The sequence below is a fragment of the Tachypleus tridentatus genome, chromosome 2 (assembly GCF_004210375.1).
Source record: "Tachypleus tridentatus isolate NWPU-2018 chromosome 2, ASM421037v1, whole genome shotgun sequence".
Lineage (NCBI taxonomy): Eukaryota > Metazoa > Arthropoda > Merostomata > Xiphosura > Limulidae > Tachypleus > Tachypleus tridentatus.
This window is the reverse complement of record NC_134826.1, coordinates 68418297-68440592: the sequence shown is the minus strand read 5'-3', so window position 1 is coordinate 68440592 and position 22296 is coordinate 68418297. Positions and strand designations below refer to the sequence as shown.

Here is a 22296-nt window from a genome sequence, read left to right as displayed (position 1 = left end):
CGTAGTTTCACATTCTCAAGACGTCAAATACATTAAACTAAAGCATAAGAAAATATAACAGTAAAACAATTACACACGGAGCAAGATAAATGTTTTGTGTTTGTTAAAATATAACGATGCCCATAGTTTGCAGTTTGTTCATTTAGGCTTAACAACAAATTTTGTAAAGACCGGTAGTAAAAGAATAATTTTGAGAGTTCTGCAACCTTATATATCGTAAAGCAAGGAACAATAAAGGATAAAATAATATAGTTTATTCTCGTTACATGGAATAACATTAGAACAATCTAAAATTAATTAAAGAATATTAGTTAGGGTAGAAACAAATTCAATAAATTGATCACATAAAGCCAGTTTTTGTGTGTTTGAAAATGTTTTTTAAGGTAAAAAATTACAAAATGTAATAGAGAGAAAGAGAAAATATAAAAATGACTACGAATATAAAATAGAATTGTTTCGAATTTCATGTCAAGCTACGCGAGGGCTATCTGCGCTAGCCGTCCATAATTTATCTAAGACTAGAGGGAAGGCAGCTAGTCATGGGCTACTCTTTTAACAACAAATAGTGGGATTGACCGTAACATTTTAACGCCCCCTAGGCTAAAAGGACGAGCATGTTTGGTATAACGGGGATTCGAACCCGGACCTTTGAATTAGGAGTGGGGTGCCTTAACCGCCTGGCCGCTACAGGAGAGTCGCATGATCTGAAAAATTATAACTAGACATTCTAAGCAATTATAAAGATAACAACAATTATTTTTAAAATAGCAATTATAATATACATTTTATTATTTTTATAAGGATGCTTATCGATAAAACAACGTATATTCAACTGTTAAAAACTGTTTTTGATGGGGTTTTTCAATCCTTTTAATATACATTGTAACTTCTTTTCTTTAAACCATAGTAATGTACTGAAATTTTTATTATAAATAATTGCCATAATTCCAAAAACGATATGGTTTAAACAATATAGATCAATAATAATTTTGTTGGGAACCTACTGTTAGTAGGATTTAGAAATAGGAAAAATAGTGACAAAACAAAAATATTTCACTTTATTATGGCGTAGTTATGGTTTTAGAATTTAATTACGCGTAAATTATGATGAAATATGTTAAATAATTAGTTGGATTATGTAACAATAAGGAATTTATATCTTCGAAACGCGTAATAATTAGAAATAAGAAAAACTTGAATGCACTGCGTTCCGAAGAATGAGAAAAACATAAACACTATAAAAATTACTACGAAAATAAAATAGAAAAAAACGTTATATTAAAGCCAGTTATTGAGTGATAAGGACAATGTAGTATAAAAATATTAAATTAGAAAAAATAAAATATTAAATTTTCATCTATTCATAATTGTAAAGTGTTAATCTAAACCACGAAATCATTTGTAAATGTTGCACCAAAGACTGTTCCTTTTCTTCGTTTTTATATCTACCATCCTCGAAAAGGATTGCTCGCAAAGATACGTTGTAACAAACGGTATGAGTATCTCAAGGGCTTTCTTAGCAATAAGAGGATACGCTACGATTTGGTGACACCAAAACATTCAGAGCGTTGTTGTTCTGAAAAGTTGCTGTTGAACCCGGCTCTGCTGAAGTTTAATGATTTCGTCCAGGTATTCATCATTGACATCTGCTGTCGCAACGCTAAACGTGAACGGCTGTCTCACCCATGCTGGATATGACTCTGGTGAGGAAGTATCTAGGGCTGTGACGATTACACGATTAACCGGTTACTGCTCTTAACCGGTAACAGATTTCCTAAGCGGTTAATCTAAGATTTTTTTCCGAGAAAAATAAACGAGGGAAAACAATACGATTATCGTATATGCAAAAATGGCTCGTTTGGGTTGAGAAAATATTTTACATAGAAGAGCGAACAACCCAAACGAGTCGTTTTTTGCATATATATTTCTCTACAAGTGGGTTTTCTCGACATCACTGAATACGATTATCGACATTTGCGTGTAAATATTCCATTATTTCACCTTGACATTGGTATGTTTGCCTATCGCGATTTTACGAACTGCTTGTCTTTTTGTTTGGTTGAATTATCGTTGTTGTTGTTGTTGAAAGCCTTTAGAGTTTTTGTTAACGTTCGGTGCGGCCGTCACGCGCAAATTCCTAGGGCTGTGACGATTACACGATTAACCGGTTAAAAAAGTCCGTAATCGTCGCAGCCCTAGAAGTATCCGTCAAGAGACTTTGCGAGCTCATCCAAGTGCATGGCAATTGCTTGCTTCAGTTCCCCGGATACAGAAATGTTTCCTATTTCAGACACATCTTCGATCTTACTTACACAGTCGTCCAGCAGGGGAAAGTTTGCAAATATATCATTCTCTGTTCGTCGTTTCCATAACGGTAGCGTTTTTTGAAAAGCCTTCAGATTTTCTTCCGCTACGATGATGTTGACTCCACCGCCCTGCATCTGTTGATTGAGAGCATTGAAGATATCGGCCATGTACGCCAAAATGAGAATGAACTTAAATTTTTCGAAGCAATCTGCATGACAATGTTGGTGCTCTAGCAAAAACAGGACTAATTCCACATGCATGGCAAAAACACGATTCAGCACCTTTCCCTGAATTCAGAGCCCATTTCATTACACAGCTCTTTGAAGATGTGGTGCTTCAGGGCACTATTTCGCACAAAGTTCACACATCCACTACAATTTTTAATACTTCTGCCAGTTTTGCAGGCAAGGATTTTGTTGCCAACGCATGCGTGTGCAGAACACAGTGTGTTACAATGATATGTGGTGTATCGGCTTTCACCAGCGCACCAAAACCAGAGTTTCGTCCCATCATGACTGGAGCTCCGTCCGAACAAACTGCAGAAACCATATCCCACAAAAGATCGTTGTTTCTGAAGAAGTCATCCACAAGTTTCTTCACGTTGGCTGCCTTAGTTGTTGTTGTAAGAGGCTTACAAAATAAAAAATCATCTTTTATCTCGTTGTTCTTCACATAGCGCACAAGCTGGCTTAGATTGGAAACGTCAGTGGTCTCGTCGAGTTGAAGGCTGAATTTTGCTGGGCTTGAAATCAGATCTGCAACTACTTGAGCCAAGATGTCATTGCTCATGTCATCTATTCTGCTGCTGATGTCATTTGAAAAAGGAATTTGGGATAACTTATTTTCAGCTACTTTTTCCAGCATGATATTCACCATCTTCAATGCAGCTGGTTTTACGAGTGCTTCACCAATGGTGTGTGGTTTGCCCTGCTTTGCGATCAAGTACGCAACTTCGTACGATGCTGTGAGGATCGGTTTGTCGAAGAGTACAAAGCCGAGAACAGGGAAAGTAGCCTTTTCATCGAACCTGGCTCTCTTTATCTTAAATTTAGCAAGCCTTGTGTTCTTGTATTTCCCGTCTCCATGCAGCTTTAGGAAGTGTTCTCTTAGTTTTGCTGGTGCCAGACTAGAATTGCTCAACTGGGCATTGCAAATCATGCATTGAGGATGCTGACTCCCATCATGTTCCGTTATACACGTGAATCCATATTGTACGTATTCGTCCGACTACTTTCTGTTTTTGCTCGACATAGTTAGTATGAAGGGATTGAAAGATTAGGGAAAAATCACAAATGGCGCATGATTACTACAGTCACAAGTCGACTGTTAAGCGCACAAAGTTCCTTGCAGCACAGATATTAAGGCCAAGTGATGTGACGTGATCAGCCGCAGCCAATGATGGCCAAGTGGAGCATGACGTCACGAATCATGAGTGGAGTGAACGGAATGGGGACACAGTGTATGTGTCTTGACCTCCGCCAAACTCCTGAGACTGACTCTCCGAACCCCTGGGGTTCGATTGAACCCATGTTAAAAACCACTGTTCTAGCATGTGGTGTTGGTGTTCGTTTCGTTAATATTTTTAAGGCTCGTCTTGAAGCTAACATTTATTTCGATTTCTCATGGTTTCGGCTACGCGAGAAATTGTCATATTTCTATAGTACACTGGTGGCCAAAATCTTAAGGACAATGAACATAAAGAAAAGATATGGATTTTGCGTTGTTAGACTAAACCATTTATTTGAGTAGAGCTTCGAAAGATGAAAATAAGGAAAGGGAAAATAAAAATAAAAACTTTTTTGGCATTTAATAGGTGAAAATGTGAACACTATGAAATTAGCCTGACAACGAAATTGTGCCATCAAACACCAGATGCACTGAAAAGTTTGACTAAGTAAAGTGATTCTATATTGAAAAGTCAGTATGTAATCGCTAGATTCCTCGTGGTGAACATATCAGACAGCCCATTTTGGTTTTTGTATGAAGAAAACGATCAGCTAAAATTCGTGACTTTATTCTCTGTGTTGTGTGTGTGTATTTTCTAAAAGCAAAGCCACATCGGGCTCTCTGCTGAGTCCACCGAGGGGAATTGAACCCGTGATTTTAGCGTTGTAATCTGTGTTGGACAAAGTACAGGTTGAAACTATAACATCTTTACACTAAAGCATAAATACTATTTTTTCTAGAGTTGACGGAAAAGCACGAGTTATCTTAGGATTACGAGAGATATGTATATCAAGGCCTATATAATCGTTTGTTTTTGAAATTTTGCGCAAAGCTACTCGAGGTATATATGCGCAACAGAACAGAGACACGTGCGAAGTTTATTATACTCACAGTTTTAATTATAAAGGAAAACCTGAAAAACAACTGTAATTCTAAAAACAATTTTCTTTTCTTTCTAGGAATATAGATATTGTTTGTTTGTTTTAAAATTTCGCGCAAAGCTACACGAGGACTATCTGCGCTAGCCGTTCTTAATTTAGCAGTGTAAGACTAGAGGGATGGCAGATAGTCATCACCATCCACCGCCAACTCATTTAGGTAGGAGACGAAGATTTATTACTGTTCTTCTATAGACATACTAACACTTACCACAGTTCTATTAAATTTACTCCATATTACTCCACTACCAAAATAAGTTTCTTATATGTAAATCTAGCATTAAAATACGGTGTCTTACATAATGATATGTACCGAAAACCATTGGATAAAACACAATACAATGCTCAAGCATGTAGATTAAAGATATGTTCTGACAGTAAAAGCTATGATCGTCGCATTAATTCTTTGAAGCAGATTGTAACTAGAAGTTGAAATCGAACACTACCACCATTCAATTTGATAAAATTAACAATATACCACCTCCTGAATCTGCCTTGAAACAACTACCTGAAAACAATTATTTTCGAGTTCCACTGGTTGTTAACTATTACCAAAAACTAAAAAAAAACAACTAAAACAAACGCTTTTACCTCCTTCAACTTAATGATAGACTAAAATCCATTTTTACAGAAGTTCCTGTTTGTTTCTTTCAGAAAAAATAAAATTTTGCATTTACACTTAGTTTACACTAAAGTCAACTTTAAGTCGACACCAGGTGGAAGTCATTATTGTAACAGAAAACGATGTCAAACCTGTAAGTTCATGCAGAACTACTGATAAATTTTCCAATACAGACAGCCACTCAAAATCACTAAACCGATAATATGTTCTGCAAGAAACGTTATCCAGTGTCAAAAGTGCAACTTCCATTATGTAGGTCAAACTAAAACAACTAGAGGGTGACGTTTTGCCCCCTCTCCTTCGATATAGCGATAAGTCTACTGATTTACAACGCTAAAATCAGGGGTTCGATTCTCTTTGTCGTTATTTAATTTCTTTTTTTTTGTTATTTTGTTTTTTCTTTATAGAAATTGGTTAACATTATTGTAACTTAAGTCTTTTACGTACTTTACACGTATCTTTAGGCACAAACTAAACCTGATGCAAACAACTCTAGGTTATGATTGGCTAGTTCTCAAGGCCAACTCATACTGAATATTAGATTTACGTGACGTCAACATCCGTGCCCATACATTTTATTGCACTTATGAAACACAATTTTGCCGAAAGTGGGTTTTCTCAAAGTACTTACCTCCACACACACACATATCAAACTCTGGACACGGTAAATGTGAACTCACAATATCGGCTGTTTATTAATCTTATTAAGCTTTCAGTTTATTCAACTTATCCAAAGTTCGCTAATTAGGCCCACATCACCTCGTATCCACAAGCGGGCCGAAGGAAAATTGCTTAATCTTCGAATGCTCCTAATGATTAATTATTTCTATGAAATTAATTAATTTCACATCAAAGCAACTGTCTGATAAAAAAACATAATCTTTATTCCCTTAAGTAGAATAATCACATTCCAAAGCGTTTGAGTTTTGGGTCTCGCTTGAAAACATAGGTACATATATAACAGCAAACAGACTTGATAAACAAATGAAATTTCTTTTAATACGTTAAAATTATAAGGAGATGAAATATCCTTTAATTGTCCCTATACAATGAACATTTGATTTTTTTTTTTTTTTTTGAAACTGACAATTTTGAAATCGTTCTTATAGGAAGAGAATGTTTACGCTTTTAACATAGGCCCCCCCAGGTTTCCTCAATTATATATATATATGTGTGTGCTATATACCTATAGTCTTGTGGTTTGTTTTTGTGTATTTTTTCTAATAAAAATTTTCATGTCAATACTTCTTCCACTTTCACTTACATCACTGACACAGTACGATATAAATGTATTTTTTTATTATTTTCAAATGTGGCGTCATTTGCGTTTAGATCATTTTCAATAATGTTGGGATATTTCTATGCTATTCTAAAGCTATTTCTTCTTTAATATTTCTTAACGAGAGCCAGGTGAACATTCACTTGTCTATTATTTTTAATATAAAATTATATTGATTATATGCTCGAGTTTTGTTAACACACCACATTATACATTAATAACTTCATATAATTTTCTAATTATTGTAAATGTTTTTATTTTATTATATGTTACAGCTTTTACAGTAAGGAGGAATTTTATTTTAAACCAGATATGACGTTTCGAAAATTGGTGCATTTTTCTCAAGTATTAAGTTTTAAATACAAAGAAAGATTTAGTATCTAAATAAACATTCGTTGTTGTAATCATATTAATTATGTCGAAAGTCATCTTAGTGCTCTTGTTTCAAAGTGTTCAGACTTCGTGTAAGGATTTTATAATTTTAAATTATGTGACAATTTTAGTACATACTATTTATTGTTACTGTTCGAGCAGCAGTTTTATCATAGTTTTAAACGAGCAATTTCAAACTCATTGTCAAATATTTACCTTTTGGGTGTCGCTTAAAAGTCGGTACTTTCCTGTACACAAATAAAGATCAATTCGCGGCATTGTTTGCTCAGGCTTGCGACTGTAGTCAAGTGCGCTGTAAAGTTGTTCTTATAAATTCAAGCTAGATTACTGAGAAACAAGTTAATAATGGCAGTAATAAAACATTTTTATATATCTTAATAACAATGCAGATTATTAAAACTGTTTCATCAAATGAGCTTAAAAATTTTCTTTAGTTTTTATAATTGTTTAGTTGTGACATTACTTTTCTCATACCATACCTAATATTTTGGCTTGTGATTGTAACTTACTTCTGATTGGTTGATTCTGGAGATAGAATATATATATTTAGGTTGGGAGGTCGTGCAGTGATTTAGAATAATCAATTTTTGTAAACCTACAGATGTATGAAAGAAGGGTAAAATCAGAGTTATAATGAACGTTATTGTTGATGTTAGTGTGTAGTTGTTATTGGTTTTTATATATTGGTTAATGTGTTTTAACTCGTTTAAGTTAATAGATATGTGACGCCTTACTTTAACAGTAAGAGCTTTATTAGCGTATATTTATCAGTAACGCTGTGAAAGTATAGAAAATTAAAAATAATAGAAGTAAATAGCATAGGAAGAAGATAAAATCATCTATGTGATAGCCCTCTACAATGAAATTTCATCATTTATTGAATATTTTTTTTAAATATTTACTAAGGTAATTACGATTTAGAAGTTTTTAAGAGTAACATGTTACCCAGGTGGCATACTCTGTGTAGCTCTGTTTAGCAATAAACAATATAAAGTGCTCTTGGGCGTCAAACCAATGAACAGTTATTTGCAAATTCTATCTTGCTTTTTATCTTCTTAGGCCTTTCCTCTTCATTTATCACTTTTGTTTTTTATCAGTGAAGAACCATGAATCACTGAGTTTTATATTTAATCATCAATAACTTACTTTATTTAGCGATATATATTAAAGGTAAGACTTAACACCAAAAAGGAACATAGTTTGTGTTGCATCTTACACAATAATACATTAAATTTCCGTTTAGTTCCATAAAAACAGTAGTATAAACAAAGAAAGAAAAATATGTTAGTACATGTTTTGATATAATAATAAAACTCAAGTTTGTTGTTAGCATAATTTTTAACAAAAATAATATCTCAATATCCTCATGAGACATTGTGAGAAATGTATTAACATGAAACTTATAAACAAGGGACTTACTAGTCTATTTAGGCTGTCCTGTCCCCAAAATTAAACTTTAAAATAAAAAGACCCAAAACCAGCCCTTATCAGTCAAATATTTATTAAACATTCTCTTTAATTCCTACCACATGTGAAGACAACACATCTAAAGGTTTACTACACTGTTAAAGAAACACATAAACACTATTAATTACCTTAATAACTTCAAACACCTCAATCAGATCCCTTTTAGAGCTTTTTTTTTTTACAGAGAAAACAGTTTTTAAAGACTGAACACAAATACTCCATTTGTGACCTGACCAATGACCTATATAATTAAATTAAAAGACATGTGAAGACCCTTTAGACATCTCGATCCTTTTAGAGCTTTTTTTTTTAGTTTTAAAGACTGAACACAAATACTCCATTTGTGCCTGGATGCCCTTTAGACATCTCGGCAGTATCACAGTGCTTGGATGGATTAATCTTTTTCATGTCAGGATTTTTATTTTACTTATAGATAGCCTATACCTACTTGTTAATGACAAAAATGATTTTATTTGTTGTTATATTTATGTACAAAATATACATGAAAAATGTTACATATCTGGATTTATAGATAATTATTTCAATGAAATTGTAGCAAAGAAAAATGCTTTTCTCTAGTGTTTATGATAAATAATTCAGAATAATAAGACATCAGCATAAATAGCATTTGTGGAGCCATCTAAAAAGCACCACTGATTATAATATATGATAGAAATGAATAAATGTTGGCCAATAATTAAAAATACAGCAAGATATGATTTGAACAAATTAATTCTGGCAAGTATGTTTTGAAATGTGGAGGCACCTAAGTTATTTTGGAAAAAAATTATGTAAGTGGTTCAGAAACTGGTAAACTAGAACACCCACGTTTTATTCCATATAACACTGTCAAGGTTATTCCCATAAAAGGTAATCCAGATTACAATAACCCACATTGCTTATTGTAATTCAGTTCTTTTTATCAACTAGTGGAGTCCTCATGGAATCTAAGAAATTTATTGAAATTAATTATCTGTATGTCCGATGTAAAGGTTAAAGCCAGGAATGTCAAAGTGATTTACCACTATAGTGAGATTTCAGTGTTTCTTGTGTTCCATTAAGTGATGCTTTACCACTGTAATGGTCAGCAGCTAAAACAGTACACTTAACTTTGAAAACAATCTTTAGATTTCTCATGATGCTTTATGTGATAATAAAAATAACACAACATAGTATCATGTACACATTACAAATGTTAGTGACAAACAATAAATAGAACAAATTACCAGGATATTCAAAATTAAAGAAATTAGTCTCAACAAGATTATAACAAACAAATATCAAGAGTCCTTGGTTGTAAACCCAAACATCCCTGAGAACAAGGAAATATTGAAATGTACCTTCTTCATACCAAGTTATAAAATACTTCTAATTTGGGTCTTTTCTTTGACCTATCAAGCTATCCAGAAAATACTTGTGTTTGTTTATCTATGCAGTTACTAATTCCTTTCCAGTTTCTATGTTCTAAGATCCAGCTAACATGTTAAAGGTAAAAAATAATGTATAAACTTATTTTACAAGACACAAATTAGTCATTTGTATATATGTACAAATTAACAGTACAGTTGGGTTAGTCCCTAATTACCCTGTATTACAGTATATATACATATATACAATTAACAGTACAGTGGAGATAGTCCCTAATTACCATGTATTACAGTATATATATATGTATACAATTAACAGTACAGTTGGGTTACCCTGTATTACAGTATATATATATGTACAATTAACAGTACAGTTGGGTTAGTACCTAATTACCCTGTATTACAGTATATATATATATGCAATTAACAGTACAGTTGGTTTACTTCCTAATTATCCTTTATTACAGTATATATATATATATATGCAATTAACAGTACAGTTGGTTTAGTTCCTAATTACCATATTTTACAGTATATATATATATATACACACACACACACAATTAACACTACAGTTGGATAAGTCCAATAATTACCCTATTTTATAGTATATATATACAAAATTATGAGTACAATTCCTTTAGTTCATAATTACCCTGTTTTACAGTATATATATACAATTAATGGTACAGTTGATTTAGTCCTGAATTACCATGTTTTACAGTATATATATATATATACACACACAATTAACAGTACAGTTCGTTTAGTCCATAATTACCCTATTTTACAGTATATATATACACACACACACACAACACTACAGTTGGATTAGTCCATAATTACCATGTTTTACAGTATATATACAAATAACAGTAGACTAATTTCCTCCCTAATTATCCTGTTTTACACCATATATATAATTAACAGTGCAGTTGATTTGGTCCATAATTGCAGTGTTTTACTGTATGTATATACAACTAATGGTACAATTGGTTTAGTCCCTAATTACCCTGTTTTAGAGTATATATACAATTAATGGTACAGTTGATTTAGTACATAATTACCCTGTTCCACAGTATACTAATATATATATATATACACACACACACACACACAATTGACAGTACAGTTGGTTCAACCCCTAATTACCATGTGTTACAGTATATATATGTACACAATTAACACTACAGTTTTAGTTCATAATTACCCTGTTTTTCATTATGTATATATACATTTAACAGTACAATTGATTTAGTTCATAATTACCATGTTTTACAGTATGTATATATACAATTATCAGTACAGTTGGTTTAGACTCTTAATTACCATGTTTTACAGTGTGTGTATATATATATATATATATATATATACATCTACACACAATTAACAGTACAGTTGGTTTAGTCCCTAATTACCATGTTTTACAGTATATATATACAATTAACAGAACAATTGGTTTAGTTCATAACTACCCTGTTTTACAGTATATATATATGCACACACCACACATACATATATATATATATATATATATAAAATTAACATTACAGTTGGTTTAGTCCCTAATTACCATGTTTTACAGTATATGTATATATACAGTTAACAATATAATTGGATTGGTCCCTAATTACAGTGTTTTTCTGTATATATATATATATATAAATAATATATTGCAGTATTTAACTCCATATTTACAACTAATATGATCACATGATTATCATGCTAAATGAAACTTAATTAATAATAATTGATCATATTAGTTGTAAATATGGAGTTAAACACTACAATATATTATTTATAATTATATTTCACCTAGTTCCCACACTTACATTACTCTTTTTAATTTTACATCAATAATATCTGACGTCTACAAAACATTTCCTGTATTACGTCATCACTCTATGATCTTCGTTTATATTTGTTCTTTCACTGCTTAAATGATTTACATATAAAAAGTAAAATCTGTCCATATAACAGTGCAATTATACACATTTATAGCACTATTCATATGATTTAAAATTACACCAAATACCAATCAGGTCCATGTAGAACTTACATATTCATTTTTTTTGCAAAACTACTCAACCAACTGCCCCTTATTTGGAAGTGATGGACTATAGGGAAAGCAAACAGTCAGCACCACCAATTTGTGGGCAACTTTAGTTGAATGATGAAGTTCACCCATGAAGAGCAGGAACCAAGGGCCTATGGATCTACAAATGACACACGTTAATCACTGGGCTCTGAATGGTTGAAAGAAAGACTTCAGCTTGATCTTAATACACGTGTAATTTGATACTGATCTTGTACATTAACAGATAAACACAAATTGATGTTTAATTTATGGTTAAAATGTATCATTGATGATGCACCTAAAAAATTAATTTATCACCTTCAAACACATACACACAGAAAAAAGATATATACTGGTAATTCAATCTTTGTTAGCATGTACCTTGGAGAAAATAAACTGTAGGACTAACTCCAGCATTTATTTATTAACCTTCTAAAAAGTTAAAGTGCATAGGTCATTAACTTTTACAAAATTACATTCAAAACGTAAATAAACTTTTTTATCTATGTGTCATTAAATTTACCATTATAATATAGTTTAAAGACTTTTCTATTTCCTTTAACATGGGTTCCCCACAGCTAAAGTATGTGCTGTTTTAGCATGTTTTATTTATGAATTTGTAGTCCTCCATGGGAATAAATCTCACATATAATGCTATCAATTTACATATAACATACATTTCAATTGTATTTCTTTTTAAATTTTTCCTTCATAACAAATGATATATATATTTACAAATTTGTAACAACACTTAAAATAACATGTAGACATCTACATATGTTGTCTGAACACAATAAAATATCTTTAATAATTTCATAACTGGAAAACTAATATTTTTCAACATATGTGATATTTTGTGTCACTTTTATACACAATAAACTTTATAAAAATACCTCCTTATGTTAATTGCTTATCCATGGTGTACATTTTGGAAGTTAAACACAAAATAACTGAATTATTGTGTGAAAAACAACAAGAAATGTACAGAATTGACCATATAACACAAACTTCACCAAGACTGTAGTTTAACAACACAATTATATCATATTGATTAGGTGTTTCCATGTGGTGGTACCTTAATGATAAAAACACAAATAGATAAAGAACGCTTTACCACTTGTATAGTTTAACAAACTAGACCATAGTTTCTTTCTGTGGAGCTATCTTGGGAAATTTATGAACAGCTTTAACCATAAACATCTTAGAACTTAGACCACCAAACACAATACCATTTGTTTTACAGTCTGTGACAACACAGTGATAGTTCAACTTGGTCTAGAGTATGTTGCCTAGATCCATGTAGAACAATGGTGTATGGACCTCCAAGTAATTCTGGGAACTTCAAAACCTGTCCTGAAGAATTATAATTTAAAAAACAATTTCAAATACTATTATGAAAAAAGATAAGTTTTTATATTTCACTTTTAAATAGTTTTGTGAATAAGTTTCTTTACACTTTAAAATTTTCATAAGTATGGTTTTAATTTATATTTTTGATTTTATAAACATTACTTTATGTATCAAATTAATTCCGTCACCTGCAGATCATTGGTTTACTGGTTGTACACTTTAAACCTAACTAACTATTGTAATTTTTTTTATTATATTCATCAAGATTGTTTTTAAACACACTTAACTATTAGTATATATTTATATCTGTAAATAATTATCTAACAATTACAACAAAATATAGATCCTTTCCAAGTACCTCATTTTTGATCTTCAAGTATGCTGTGAATGTTAATTTGACTATCAAAACCTTAATTTTGGAAAGAATGTTAATAAATCACAGTTAGTACATCAAATTCTCCATCTAGTGTGTGAATGCATAAAATAATTCATATAAACAAAAATTAAAATAAAACATATAACAGTTTGTGGTCAAGGTGGGAAGTAACGAAATGGAAAGATCAGTAATTGTAGAAGGATTTGAAGATTAGGTTACTCATAATAGGGAGGGAGGAAGTAGCATAGATAATTAAAATTAATATGATTAAACTTGGTAGAAGTAAACTTTTGAACAAGAAAGTCTGTGTCAAAACTCTGGCCAACAAAACATAGTTGGAGAGGGAGCGGAGCACCAGGGTTCAGATTCTCTCTGATGGGTCATTTTATCAGGCACATAGATGAGATACACATCATGTCAGGACTTATTTATTTACTGTCTTCAGCTTCCTATCTTAATCACATTAAAAGTGAGAAGAATAATGTGGTTAAGCTTTGAATCAAAACTTTGGAACTATTTTTACATAAATGAGATGGTTGCTAACATGTATTGAAAACTAAGCTAATAACTACTGAAATATAGTTTTCACTGGAATATGTGAGCATGAACCACAACTAAACATTCATAGATGAAGGTTTCGTTAGATCTCTGAATATAAATATGCTGGAAAATTTTAAAAGAAAATATTTGAACAAAATTAATAATCCAAAACTACAATTGTGAATTGTCTATCCTGTAATAACAAAGTGATTAAAAGTATAACCTAATCTAACTTTATGATTAATTTCAAATGAACTACTAATTGGATTATCAGTGTGTTCCTAATAACAGCTTTAATTTTTAAGCTTCCAAAAAAAGACAAGATTTCATATCTATGTTATAACTTTACACTGATTTACTTTCTTTTAAAAACATATTTAGTCTAAACGTTTTTCAAACACATGCTTACACTGTAGCCTTGTGAGGAGTTTTAAGAAACATTTCGGTGTTAGAAAATTGGAATTATGGGTAATATTTATTTTTTTACTCAATTATCCTATCACAAAGTGATTCTTTATTAAATTTTAAAACATACTGGACATTACAATCTTTGTTTTGATAAGTTACAGTTTGACAACAATTTTTGATAAAATTGTGTATTTAATCCTCATCTTGAGAATTGAGAGCCATGGACACATCAACATTTAAAAAAAATCTGTTTCTAATAACCCTATTTTATAGTACCATTGTTAATAACAGAAAAACAAATATTTGTGTCGTGAAATAATGCTTAGGTATATATTGAAAGCAGCAATTCATTAATAATGTGTTTTTATTAAGTTATCTGCCAATAGTGATGCTACTTGAAATATACGTAACACACAAATATCATGTTACCATTAGTAACTGAAATAATTGCTGATTCAATTAGTTGTTTTTCTTGTTATAAATAAAACTAACAAATTCCTAGCAGCTGTAAGAACTGTTTCATTTGAGGTAGCTCCATGTTTAGAACACAAAACACTAGACATCAAAAACCAGAAAGAAAATGTTGATTGGTTGGATTTGAATAAAACAAACAAACGATTTTTGCTGTGTGGTTTAAGTGGTGAAATAAACCCATATAAGAAGTGTGTATTTTAAAATGGATTTTTAAGTAAGTTTGAGTGCGTTTGCAAAAAAAGTGGATTTGTATTTTTATTTTTCTCAGGATTATACATACAGGAATAGTCTGCAAGAAGAAAGTGGTCCCTCAAATTGTTGTCTGTATCACTATCAAGGTTTGAGGGCGATTAACTTTAGACTCGCATATAAATACCTGAACACCATTCACAATAACCTGATACCAAATGGAACATTACCTCATAATTAAAAACCAAAACATATATCTTATAGTATATCAAAACTGTATTTTGTAAATAACTACAATTTTCTTCACATGAAAGATTCTGGCCACAAAATATATTGGAAGTTAACAGGAATGTTACACAAAAGAGAAAACTATATGAAACGAAATACTTTTAAAAGTTACATAATTTCCACAACTCATGTCGTTATTACAAAGTAAATGACTTTCAGAAAACCTGTGTGAAATTCCAAAATTCAAATTGGTTTTACTTACTAGTATTCCTGACGGAACGAAATGCGAGATTTTGCGTGAATGTGTCAAAATGAATTGCCTAATTGCTAAACATTCAAGTCTTCTGGTAGTAAATTTTATCTACGGCATTTGGTAATTTACTTTTAAGAGTTACACACAATATTGTGTTTAATCATTAATATTACATCATATGGGGCAGTCTAGGAAATCTTTATACGCTTTAAGCCATTTGATTTATGTATCGCAAATAATTAATACATTTCCTATAATGTTCTAATTGAACTGCCATTCTGAGATACAGTTCTAAGCGAACATTCATATAAACATATATGTTACTTTGCATTTAAATTTAGTAATAATTAACTTGGCTTTTGTTAGAATACAAAAATACATAACATAACATAATGTTTAGGGACAACAAGGGATACGGATAGCAGTTGGAGCTTAAAGTCCAAGAGTCCTAAGTTTCCCTACGTACTTTAATTGAAACACTTTTTCTTTTCCAAACTTCCTAATAATGTAGCTTTTCAAAATTTTCCACATTTTTTTCTCTTTATTGAAGACCTCATAAACAATATTCATAACTTCAATGTACACACGAAATAAAACAAAAGGTAAGAACCATGAACGTTATCATTCAACAAAGTACAAATACGCCACAAAACGCGAATGGGGATACAACGTTATAATGTGTCAAAATAGGAATTCACAAGTCTAGAAAGAAAAATAAAAACAAACTAGTTATGTTATCATGAATTATATATCTAGAATAGTCAAAGCTAATTTTCCTTCGTATTTGAACTTTACAGAAAGATAATAAAATTAAAAAAAACAAAAACTGCTCCCACTTACAACAAAGTTAATCGATAACAGACTAAATAAAATACTGGGGTTCCATAAAGTTATCACATTGAATCCGTCAATGTTCGTTGCTCATTTCTGACATTTCACGTTTATTATATAATGAATATGTCTGTATAACACTCTTGTTGTTGTTGTTGTCGTACTTTTATTCATCCTAAATTTAATTATTTTCTTTAAAACATAGCATTATTACAGAAATAATGAGTATAGGCCTACAGTCGTCTTCGATTATTTTAAAATATTGCACGTTAAAACACATTTAATTACCTTAATTAATATGTTTATATATTCGTATAATTATTAACATGAAAATAATGACTGTAATTATAACTCACCTAAAATAAATTAAAGGCGCAATTAATATATCCATCAATAACGACGAATATGTACCACTTTTAGCAAAACAGTGGCCCGGCATGGCCAAGTGATTGGGGCGCTAGTCTCGTAATCTGAAGGTCGCGGGTTCTAATCCCCCTCACACCAAACATGCTCGTCCTTTCAGCCGTGAAGGCATTATAATTGTACATTTAATCCCATTATTCGTTGCTAAAAAGTAGCCTAAGAGTAGGCGGTGGGTGGTGACGACTAGCTGCCTCCCCTCTAGTCTTATACTGCTAAATTAGGGACGACTAGACTTTATGCGAAATTCAACACAAAACAAGCTATTTTAGCAGAACAATAAGGAATAATATCCTATATATATATGCACTACCTTCAATTAAAAACCAATTATTTTTATTTGTTAACATTTAAGGATTTTCATGACTCGCAAAATTAATTACTTCTAACTTAGATTATAGTCTAATTACATTCAACCGTTATCGAGAAATCTTGCTAACATGTACACGTAACTAATCTTCTATCTTTTTTACCTACTTACGTAGGTTCCAAAAATTGCTACATGAATTTTTTTTTTTTGGACAAACAAATAGTGAGATATCTGATACGCAAACTAACGTGGCAGGGGTTTAGTTTAGAGAGAGAGAAATCAGAAGAGTTCTCTCTCCAACTGGGGTGTTCAGGAACGTTGTGGTTCCTCTTCTTCCCCTTACGTGAAAAATTGTAAAAATGTCCGTGGGGTTTTCTTTTTTTAATGTTTTTAAGGTGGAGTGGGGTATTTATGAGTGAGAGGAAAGACGGGAGAACTGGACGAGAGCAGGATAAGTGAAGTGAGCCAGGCCTTGGCCCGATAATGGAGTACACTGTCGGCTGACGAATTCTTAAAATTTACTATTTACTATGGCTGGATTAACGACCCTTTTCAGAAAGTGGCTGGGACCTACAGGTCCGATGCCAGAGATTTTGCTGGGGGAAGGGGGGGAGTACCCCGAGAAAACACACTTTCACGGTCTGGGCGCCGAAAAATCTACCCAGACCATGCCCTGAAGTAGCTGGGAAGTGATATTTGATACAAACGCAAACTAACGTGGACATACAGTAACGCCTTGTACACATTTTGATAGCTGCACTTCGAAACGTTGGAAGGGTTAAAAAGGTAATAGCGAAATGAGTGTCTTATAATAATAATAAATAATACGAACAGTAACAATAGGTTTAAATTTTCTCGGAAGCTTGGCAATATAATAATAGCTATTTTTAATTTATATTTTATCTGATTTAATTCCGTAATTAACCTCCAAATTTCCACTTATTATTTTATTTTATTAACACACCACCAACTGAGCACGAAATCCCTATTCTTATTAAAGTTAATAAACACTTTATTAAATAAAATGCATACCCTTTCCATTTAATAGTACTCCCAGCATTATTTTATTAGACGTAAGATGTATCAGTACTGTGGAAAAACATAGGGGTATGTAGATGTAATATTTATTGAATCCCGGACACCAGCGTATACAAATTTCTGGTGTAACTGTGCAGAATTTCAAAAAATTTTATCCACTACTTTACTGAGCAAAGAAACATACAACGTAAAACGCACAATGCTACACATTGTTAAAAATAAATTAATCTTAAAATTAGTTTTAAACCTGTTAAGTGCCATTTCTTTTCTTTTCATTTTCACAACCTACTAATAGTAGGTTTACAAAAATTATGTTATTAATCTATATTGTTTAGTGCATTATAACAGGTGTGGTTTATGGCGATTATTTATAATAAAGGTTGTATAACATGTTTATGGTTTAATAAAAATAAGTTATAATGTATACTAAAAGAATTGAAAAAAAACAAAGTACACTTTAAACTGTTCAATATAAAATTTTTTTTAACAAGTATTATTATTACAAATAATGCAAACTATTTAATTATTGCATATTTAAAATCATTTTTCTTATCTTTCTAATGGAGGAGCGTTTGTTATCATTTTTTTTTCTATTCACGTGACTCTGCGCCCTTGAGTACGTGTACAGGATTCAGTCGAAACATTACTCATGCTTTACCGTCTTGCTTTAAACTAATAAAACAATATTATTTTCTCATTTATTTTCACTCACCAACTTCCAGTTGCAGTTTTAATTTACTGTAAGATGTGTTATTATTTGCAAGGTAAATATTTTGTCTGAAAATACACACGTAAACAAGTTGTTGTACGTCTTTGGTACAACTTTTACAAACGATTTGGCGGTTTATATTAAATCTTGAAATTATGAATAGAATAAAACTAAATTGATTTTTCCTTATTTTTAATTTTTTTATGTTACATTATCTTTATTACTCAATGCTGGAGTTTTCAATTGTCTTACTATAGCATCTTTTCTGTTTCTTATTTTATAATAATTTTTGTTTTCGTACTAATTATTTAATGTTTATATATTTATTTCTCTCTTCGCCATCGTTGTGCATTTCCCTTTTGTCCTATTTTTTAATATTACACGTTTTGTATTGTTAGCTTAAAAAACATTTTCGAACAGATATATGGCTTTAACTGATCATTTCTATTGGATTTGTTTCTACTCTAACTTGTGTCCTTAATTAATGTTAGTTTATTTTAATGTTGTTCTCCTTAGTGTGTGGACTTATTATGGGATTTTTTTTTTTTTACAACTCAGTATCGTTGTGGTATGCAACTTACTTTAAACAAGCCAGGCATTGCCAGGTGATTTAAGGCGTTCGACTCGTGATCCGAGGGTCGCAGGTCGAGTCCCTGTCGCACCAAACATGCTCACCCTTTCAGCCGTGAGGGTGTTATGAGTAATGGTCAATCCCACTATTCGTTGGTAAAAGAGTTGGTGTGGCCCGGCATGGCCAAGCGTGTTAAGGCGTGTGACTCGTAATCTGAGGGTCGCGGGTTCGCATCCCGGTCGTGCCAAACATGCTCGCCCTCCCAGCCGTGGAGGCGTTATAATGTTACGGTCAATCCCACTATTCGTTGGTAAAAGAGTAGCCCAAGAGTTGGCGGTGGGTGGTGATGACTAGCTGCCTTCCCTCTAGTCTTACACTGCTAAATTAGGGACGGCTAGCACAGATAGCCCTCGAGTAGCTTTGCGCGAATTTCAAAAACAAACAAACAAAAGAGTTGGCGGTTTAAAAATAAAGAACCTTACTTTAATTTATATACATATTGTAATCTAATAACTCCTTTACTTCAGACAAAGACGTTCAACTTGTACTAGAAATTAATTTCATTATGATGTTTGTCTGTTTTAGAATTTTGCCCAAAGCTACCTGATAGTTATGTGTGCTAGCCGTCCCTAATTTAGCAGTGTAAGACTAGAGGGAAGCCAGCTAGTCATCACCACTTACCGCCAACTCTTGGGCTACTCTATTACCAACGAATAATGGAGTTGATTGTCACATTATAATGTCCACACGTCTGAAGGACGGCCGTATTAGGTGTAAGAGTTTCAAACTCGCGACTCTCAAATTTTAAATTCAAGCGCCCAAACCAGCTGGCCATGCCGGACCTTCAGGTACAGCGACCCAAATTTTGAGCTACTGTCCAGAGGGAAGACAGTCAACAGCACCCACCGCCACAAGGGTTTTTGTTCTTTTCTTGGCGAAAATGTTTGCAAAACAATTACTTTAGAAATATGGTAAAAACACCACTAACACTATAAGGCCTGGATTTTAAGGCACTTGATACACAATTTGGACGTCGCGGATTTGAATCCCTGTCACCGAATATGTTTGCACTTTCAGACGTGAGGGCATTATATGATGGTCAATCCCACTATTCGTTGGCGGTTGGCGATGCTAACTGTCTCCATTCCCTCTATTCTAGCATTATTAAACTAAGGACGGCTAGGAAAGTCTTGTTAAGCGCTTGGTAGGATATTGGTGGTGTGATCCACTTTGAGTTGCTTCCATTCAATTTAACGATTACATCAGACTTCTGTTGTTAACAATTAGAGCGCTTAAATGTTGCACTGAAAGAAAAGAGGCCTGGTTTGGTTAGTCATAAAGGTGTTGTGTTACACCAGGATAATGCATGGCCCCATACAGCAAGGATCACATCTGCAAAGATTGAAGAGGTAGACTGGGAAAAACCTCCATATCCTCCTTATTCTCCAGACCTTCCCCTATCTAATTATTATCTATTCCGAAGTTTGCAGAACTATCTTGATGGAAAAAGAGCTTGGAACACATGAAGATGTCAAAACTACCCTCTCTACATTCTTTTCCTTCAAACCCCAATAATTTTATAGAAGTGGCATTCAGAATCTTGTGAATCGTTGGCAGGATGTAATTAATAATAATGGAACATACATTATTGATTAAATAACATTAAAAGTGTTTGAAATCCTTTTTCTTTTTCTGAACCTAAAATCGGGCATTACTTAAGAGATGACCTGATATTATTGCTTGAAAGCCAATGAAATCTTTAATAGAAAATAATTAAAAGCGTTCTACTCTCTGTAAATAAGAAAAGCATATTTAATTGCACATGGTTGCTACCAAATTGATTTTTAGTTTTGATCTATGTAGGTAACTTGCCAGGATTAGAAATTAATATTAATCATTTATTGTCTGGTTAAGATTAATACAAATTTAAAATGCAGAAATACTATGTGAATTTGCCCTTTGTCTTTTAACAGTTCAACAAGAAATATGGTTTCTTTATATAAAAATAACTAGCATAAAAAAGGTGATTTTTTCTTAATGGATTACCCTTTCATTAGGCCCAGCATGACCAAGTGGTTAAGAAACTCGACTCTTAATCTGAGGTTTGAACCCCCGTCACACCAAAGATACTCGCCCTTTCAGTCGTGTGGGGCGTTAGAATGGTACGGTCAATCCCACTATTCGTTGGTAAAAGAGTAGCTCAAGAGTTGACGGTGGGTGTTGATGATTTCCTTCCAGTTTTACACTGCTAAATTAGGGGCGACTAACGCAGATAGCCCTCGTGTAGCTTTGCGCTAAATTTAAAAACAAACGAACAATCAACGCTAATGTACTTATTGTGGTATTTTCCCAACAAGTATATCTAAGACAAGTACAAGACACATAACAAACTAGGAAGACACAATGCTAATGAAAGAAATATCGATACATGAATTCCATGAAGCAATAAAAAAGACACAAAAATAAATCTCTAAGATACAAACCATCATCCTCAAACAGGGTGCTCCGAAAATGCTTGAACAATTAAAAGCACTTTTCGACTTATGTTCCATAAGGAAGGAAAGCGAGCCAATAAACCTAATAGCTACCGACCAATCAGCCTGACTAGCTGTCTAGACAAAATTTTAGAACGCATAATTAATATCTAAGCACATCCTCTACATTCCTACACTCAATTACACAACCGCCTTCAAACATGTCGTC

The 22296-nt window shown here is 32.4% G+C and overlaps 1 long non-coding RNA gene across 1 annotated transcript; it reads right to left on the bottom strand.

The window, feature by feature from the left end:
• Positions 1 to 12585: 12585 nt before the first annotated feature.
• On the bottom strand, positions 12586 to 14723 carry LOC143244123 (uncharacterized). Its single transcript, XR_013024903.1, has 2 exons — positions 14572 to 14723; positions 12586 to 13249 (listed from the first exon to the last, which is right to left on the bottom strand). It is a non-coding gene; the product is annotated as an uncharacterized LOC143244123 (long non-coding RNA).
• Between the last annotated feature and the right edge of the window lie 7573 nt (positions 14724 to 22296).